This window comes from Trachymyrmex septentrionalis, unplaced genomic scaffold (genome assembly GCF_001594115.1).
Source record: "Trachymyrmex septentrionalis isolate Tsep2-gDNA-1 unplaced genomic scaffold, Tsep1.0 scaffold60, whole genome shotgun sequence".
Lineage (NCBI taxonomy): Eukaryota > Metazoa > Arthropoda > Insecta > Hymenoptera > Formicidae > Trachymyrmex > Trachymyrmex septentrionalis.
In genome coordinates this window covers 106,322-113,662 of record NW_017305779.1, presented here as the reverse complement: position 1 = coordinate 113,662, position 7,341 = coordinate 106,322, and the positions used below count along the sequence as shown (strand labels likewise).

At 28.1% G+C, this 7,341-nt stretch overlaps 1 long non-coding RNA gene across 1 annotated transcript; it reads right to left on the bottom strand.

Annotated features, from left to right (window-relative positions):
• Positions 1-4,802: 4,802 nt before the first annotated feature.
• On the bottom strand, positions 4,803-5,627 carry LOC108752544. Its single transcript, XR_001939566.1, has 3 exons — positions 5,553-5,627; positions 5,281-5,463; positions 4,803-4,848 (listed from the first exon to the last, which is right to left on the bottom strand). It is a non-coding gene; the product is annotated as an uncharacterized LOC108752544 (long non-coding RNA).
• Between the last annotated feature and the right edge of the window lie 1,714 nt (positions 5,628-7,341).

Sequence of the window (7,341 nt, the reverse complement as noted above, 5' to 3'; positions counted from 1 at the left end):
TTTTTAAATATATTTTTTATAAATAATTAATGAACAAAATTTATAAAAAGTAACTTTTATACTTTTAAAAAATCATAATAAATATGATTAAACAATAAAAATGCTATATATATGTTCTCTTACATACTACATTTTACACAATATTATAAATAAATACAGATAACACAGGAAAACAAATTTCCTCTAAAAATCTATTAAAACATTTGTGTTAAAACAGTAACGTATTATTTAATTTATAAATGGATGTATTTTTAGGTCGAGAGAATATTGCATATTTCAATTACAGTAACGTAATACAAGCAGTAATGAGAAAAATCTTTTAATCTCAGTCAATGAATTGCGAGAAAATAGCGTAAAATAACATAGTGAAAATAATATAAAAAATTGAGTATCTAGAATTTAAGTTAATCTCTTTAAATGTAAAAGTATTTTATACTTTTAATTAATGTTTTGTCTCGCTCTATACCAAAGAGTAATTTATTCTATCTAAAATAATTTTTTTGACATTCTTTCGAATTAATAGAAATTAATTTGGGCTGCTTGGAAAACACCAGTGCAGATTAAATCGAAACTGTTAAAGCTATATCGCTAATTAACATCAAGACTTCTCAAGATATGGCACGTTCACGTTAATACCACGTTTTATCATTGCATCAGGTACATATCTTTCTTCCCAGTTGAGCGACTTCTCTTGCTACATGTAAACACTTATTACAATTTTGCTATAAACGTTTGCGTGCCTTTTATCGCTTCTCATTCATAAAACATTCCAATCATAATGTTCTGCTTATATTAAAACGGTTGGCAAATCAAGATCTTTAATATACATTTAGCACTTTGCATGAAATTCTATTTCATAGAGTATTTAACATGAAATATTCTGATATTAGTTTCGATTAAATATTTACAACGGTCCGTGACATTTTAGCTTAACAAACTAACACAATTAAAATTCCATAATATTCTGTATGATGGCTGCGAGCAGCGATCGTTAATGCTAAATAGTAAATGTAGCCTATAAATAAATTAAACAATTGATGGCTATAGTTGACCATTTTACTTTTCTCAGGAATGTTCAATCAAAAGTGCTATGCACCCTCTCATGCACATTAATACACAGGCTTTAAGTACGGGCTGTTTATAGCGTGCCCCTCCATTAACAGTCGCCGAATTTTATGAGCTTATGTAGAACGGTGCTGCGTAATTGCGGAATTGATGTGAAAATGAAAGTATCGGATTTCAATTATTGCTAAAAGAAAACTACGATTAAACATTTATAATAACGAAAATTGTTAATCTTATTTCTAACAAGTTCATAATAATTATTGGTATTGTGCACTTATTTTTATAATAATAAATTTTATAATAAAAAAATAATAAAAATGCAATAACAATACTTTATGATATAAAAATGACAGCATTCTCTCTACGCATACTCAAAATTTATAATATTAATATGTTTATAGAAGCCGTTATTATAATATAATGCAAAAATGATTACAACTTACAATGAAAGAAATTTTCTCAAATTCATATTTTGATTTCACAAAGATTGATGCGTAAATTTTTTCTTGTTCTACAATGAAACATAATACAAAAGGTTTTCTGTATACATGGCATTAAAACCATTTAAAATTAACGCTGACAAGATCTACGTTAATATAGATTTATTACAATCGACAATTATATAACCCGCTTTCGTAAAATAGATTTAATTTTAGCTTATTTAATAAATTCACATTATCTAAATTGGTGGCAATTGACGAAGATAACGCACACGTTATTGGGGAGGTAAGTTAAAAGTTTAAAAACGCTATTAGAGCCGTCGACACGAACTTGTGAAAAATTGGTGTCTACGGAAAATTAATTTCTCCTTATCTGCCCGCATGGAAGAACCGATAAATCTGGTCAGCGCATGACCGGAGTAGACGATTTACGACGGTGTGGCAGCTTGGCCTGTATCATCGTAACTTTCTTTGAGCGTCGTCATCAAAGCGAATTTATTGCGTAGCTTCGACGTTACATTGATCGACCGACATTAGTTCAATTAATTAAAAACATGAAATAATCATAATCTGCTTAATTCGAAACATTTGTTTATTAAATTAAAATAATTTTATGCAACGTTCATAAATTTTTAAATAAAAAATTGTTTTATAATGTGATTCTTTTTGAGAATATTTTATGAAAAATATTTTTCTGTCTTCTTGAGAAATGAGAACGGAAATTAATGCAATTTAAATTTATAAGATCAACATATATTCCATCTTTTAAAGTGAATCTTTACTGTCAGATTGAACCGCTTTGCACCTGCTAGGATGCACTGTAAGAAAAATTAATTCTCCTTAACTTTACATGATAAAAATAGGATCTTAGAAGCAGCTAACATCTGAGAAGATAATATATAAACTTTAATATATTTAAGAAAGACTTTTATGTGTTGATTATTTTGTTAAATTGTGATGGATAAATTGTATTCCAAAATTAACTTTTTAATTTATAATATTTTTAAGAAATCATTTTATATAATATATTTTCCATTAAATTAGATTAAAATTTATAATCATATTGTAAAAATATTTGCAAACAAAACTAAAAATTGCATATCGATAAAAACGGAGTATTTGCGCCATCACGACAAGACAGCAGCAATAAACATGATGGATGCATTCAACCGTGTGTACATCTTGCACGCGTTTGTGATCGATCAAACGCAGCGACGTGAAGCACTAACAGGGGAATTTCCACGTCCACCCTTTGACCCTTCAAAAGGAGGTATTTGGGGGTTCCGCAAGACTCAGTACGCAATTGAGAAATGATCGGGAGATAGGCAGATGAAGCGTCGAAAAGGAAAAACTGCTCCACCACGGCAGGTGGGGTATTGTAAGACTCAATTTCATGCTTGAATAAGCGATGCGACGCGGGGCAGCGTCGACGATATTCTCCGCGCTTAGAGATTGCGCGCGACAGCGCGAGAAGGGGATAATGTGCCGATTCTCGATTTCTGCGGAATGCCAGCCCAATAAATTTTATCTCACTGATTTATTAGAGACGCCGAAAGAAGTGCGGTTTCATGCACAGATAACGCACAGCCTGCAGATCCTGCCTGTTTTCTAATGTAATATTTCTTTACTCACTGATATAATCGTAATTTTTAGTATAAACTATAAAATATACCGCTTTCAATTATATTCATTAAAATGCTAAATATAAAATATTAATTAATTTCTAAACAAATAGTTTATAAATGTCCGTTTTATAAATTATTTTCTATTTTCTCTGTATGTGTCCAGTCTATTTAATATTGTATGAGATTCATCAATCTACTTTAATAAAAGAAAAAGATGTATAGATTTCTAAGACATGCTTGTTAATTATTGATTTAATTGTTAAAGTTCTAAAATAATGCTCATATAATATTTAAATATTTAATTGACCTCTGAAGCACAATTTTGAAAAAAGATTTTACATTTTTAATTCCTGTCATGATTAATTACGTATTCGGATACATTTAATGGTAATATCATTAACTACCATTTTTGTCGTTCGAACAAAAAGTCACAGAAAATATAGAAGCATGAGAATGCTTCGTTAATATCTGCAGTGCGCTTTATTACGAATGCAAAATTTGGCGTGACCGGATTATATGATAGAAGTCGGAAATGTATTTCAAGCACGTGAGATGTAATGAAGAGCAACAAAAAGATACATTCTCGACGTTGCGATCTCATTACGAGCTGTCCATCCACCAAAACGTTTTAGAGGACAAGGAGGAGAATAGCAGCTCTTTCGCACTGAAAAAATCTATTAAATGACAGTAGTTAAAATTTTTGATGTTATCTATATTAATCTGCTGAAATAAATATCTTATAAGCAAAATGAAAGTTTTGATACAAATTATTTTAGAGTATGTATTTATATTTTATTAATATTTTATTTATTTGGAATATATTAATATTTTAAGAATAAATATTTAATATAGTTTTATAATTCAAATTATAATTGTTTAATGTATAATGTGTCTCTTCTTATAAATATCACTTCTTCATGTCAAAAGTGACATATGTAAAAAAAATTATTTTTGAGCTCGATGCATGAGTTAGGTAAACATTTCTCTACTAATCATGAAATCTAAACTAATTTAACTGTATAAAAAATTGTCAAAATGTTACTACTCAAAGGAGGTGATTTCTATAAAGTTATAAAATTACAATAACAAAATGAAATGATAATAACAAAAGTAACATTTAATTGTATTAAGAATTTAGAATATATTCCTTTTGCCGATATTATTTGGTTAATCAATAATGTTCTGCCAAGTTGAAAAATAGTTCTTTCCTTTTTCTGAAAAACTTAATTTTTTTTATTGAAAAAGTAAAGAAGTGATATAAATTTCATATTAAAAAAATTTATTCACAATATTTCATTTAATTGTATAATACTCGTATATATTATATAAAACTTTCCAATTATATTTTAGAAATTATAAATTTAAATATAGTCATCTCAAAAAAGGATATAAACTATAAATTTTATACTAAAAACATTTTCAATTTATAATTTGTTGATATAAATGCTTTTTATTTATAGATTATTGTAATTAAAAGACTCGCTTGTTTAATCAATATGAACATTATTTTCACTATAATATAAGAAAAATTTAAAACTCGTCAAAAATTGTAGTTTAAATTGTCTACTACTTCTCTGCAACGAGACTCGTATTCACTGGTTTCCGCTTTCCTATCTTCTTTCCAGTAGTTCATTTCTCTTTGTAACTCGCCGAGTAATAGGCCATTATTAGGGGGAAATAATATCACGGTCCGGTAAGTTGGAGACGAGAAAAGTTTCCTGTTTCAAGAGACACCATGTAACTGTACGAAGCAAACTTGTAAAAATTGAAACAGCATACGCATTATAAATAGCAAAATTTTCTAGACAGAATAATTTTTAGAAATCGCATGTTGAAATCAATATTGCATCAGTATTGCATTAAAAATATGAATTTCACGGAAATATGTTCAGGGAAAATATGTCTTTTATTACTTACTTACTTTTATTAATTATATATTTATTAATTATTTATTTATAACATAAAAATTTGCAAATGGAGAAAGTAATTATGATTTTAATAAGAAACAGATGTAAACTTAAAAGTATGATTATTGACTACCATTCTTATTCTTTCATGATATGGTACAAATTATTGCTCTCGTGTAGTCCTTTCCATACAGAAGGAAAATACCGTTCAATGTGATAGAACACCGACAAGGAAACAATTACCGGAGTACTCCGAAATATCCATTTATCACGCGGCCGCCTCGTAGAACTTTATCCACAGCAATCAATCAATGTTCCATTTAATGGAAAATCTTCGCGTCTAATTCTTAATGTCCTCCGAGGGATCCTTCTTTCTCCCGGTTCTCGTTGGAAGAATGAAAACTTGGAAAGTGTCCGATGAATCCTCTGAAAGCGCGACGAGAACCTTTTGTAATCGAATAGTAAGGGTTATGCAAAATTTTATAAAATGACAACTTAATTTAAATATCATGTACCTATATATTCGCCATATTGCTTGTTGATATTTAAATATGATTTCCATTATCTGTTTCAGAAAAAGACTAATTTCTTTTTATTTACATATATACCCATATACTTTATTATCTTTCATTTTGCATTTAATCTTAAAATGAAAAGTCTTGCAGTTTGTCATGATAATATACAGCGTATATATGTATATTGCGTGTATATAATCTGCGATATGTCTCTTGTTTCTAAAGGCTAGTACTTAAGTGAAGGTTCAGGAATTATTCACGAATGTCCGGTATTCTGTACGCTCTTACTTCCTTTTGTAATCGTTGTATTACGATTTTACATTTCTAACTAGGGCGGAAATGGGAGAGTTTCTCAAAGCAGATATGCCAACTTGGAGAAAATGTTGGCGGAAAAAGAACGTCAAATGCAGAAACCTGAAATTTTGCGTGTCTCTCCTTACTTTACAAAAATATGACATTGAAATAAAATTAACAAATAAAATATTAGAATTCAAAAGCTGTAGATGATTGATATAATCTTTCAAGAGAGTTATTATATGAAGAACTAAACTTTTTGAAAATTGTATTATAAATATTTGATTAGAAAATTAAAAAATCGTCATTCAATATATCTTCGTACATATGTCGATATGAACGTATAAAAAGTATCGATACGTAAATAAATATTAGCTCATACTATTTACAATCCATTCTATTTAAATTTATACAATTGCGGAATCTAGAAAAAATCCGAAAATTTAGCTCTTGTTTTTTGCTTTATTGAATACATAAGAGCTGTGGAGATGCAAGAGAATTTTTTTATATATATCGTTTCATATAGAAAATTTCAAACTGCTTTCAATTTATTTTTTGACAATACTTTGCTCAACGCGATCGCATTTCAATACAACATGATATTTTTGGACTTTATGAGCCGACATAACACATATGTTCATTGTATTGACTTCGTACGACTGGAAAATTCAAGAATGTTTTGATATCCGTTTATGAATATATTATTATTTAATTAGCAGAGAACGAATATTTTGATTTAAATTAATTACATAATAAAAATTAATTATCATTATAAAACGAAAAATAAGTAAATGAAGTAGAAGGATATATAATTATAAAAATATATACAGGATAACCCCGAATGTTTAGCGGCTATACTTTGAGATTATATAGGAAATTTCATTCTGAATAAAAAGTTTCCTATAAACATGGGTCAAAAAATGCTTCCCTAAAAAATTAATACTTAAAAACCTCTGAAATTACGATTATTTTATATATTTTTACAAATGTCAGGAAAAGTATATGTTTTTAACAAAAAGTATCAAAATAAAAGTTGTAGAGAATTAAATTATTTTTTAAATGGCTGTAGTACGTTCCATAGATTTTGAGATAATCAATTTCAAATATACAGAAAGTGTTTTTTCGATAAAACTTCTTTAAAGATACTTTTTATATTTAGGTTTTAGCTAATTGTTAATGTTTATCTTGCGTGTTGGTTATTTCACTAAAAACTTTGACTATTCCGCATATTATGCAAACCAATTAGTAGTACTATAAGAGGATAAGAGGAAGAATAGATAGTGAAAAAATAGAATTTATAAATAAATTTCTAGGAAAAAAATCAGAATATCTTTAAAAAAGTTCTACCATCGGTAACTTTCGACAAAAGAAAATTGATTATATTATAATAAATAATTATTACATAACCAACAATAAGGCGAAATGTTTAATATGTCATAAAGTGTATGAATTATTTTCCTTAAACGCAGATGGCACCTGCCCCAAGTAAAAAGCG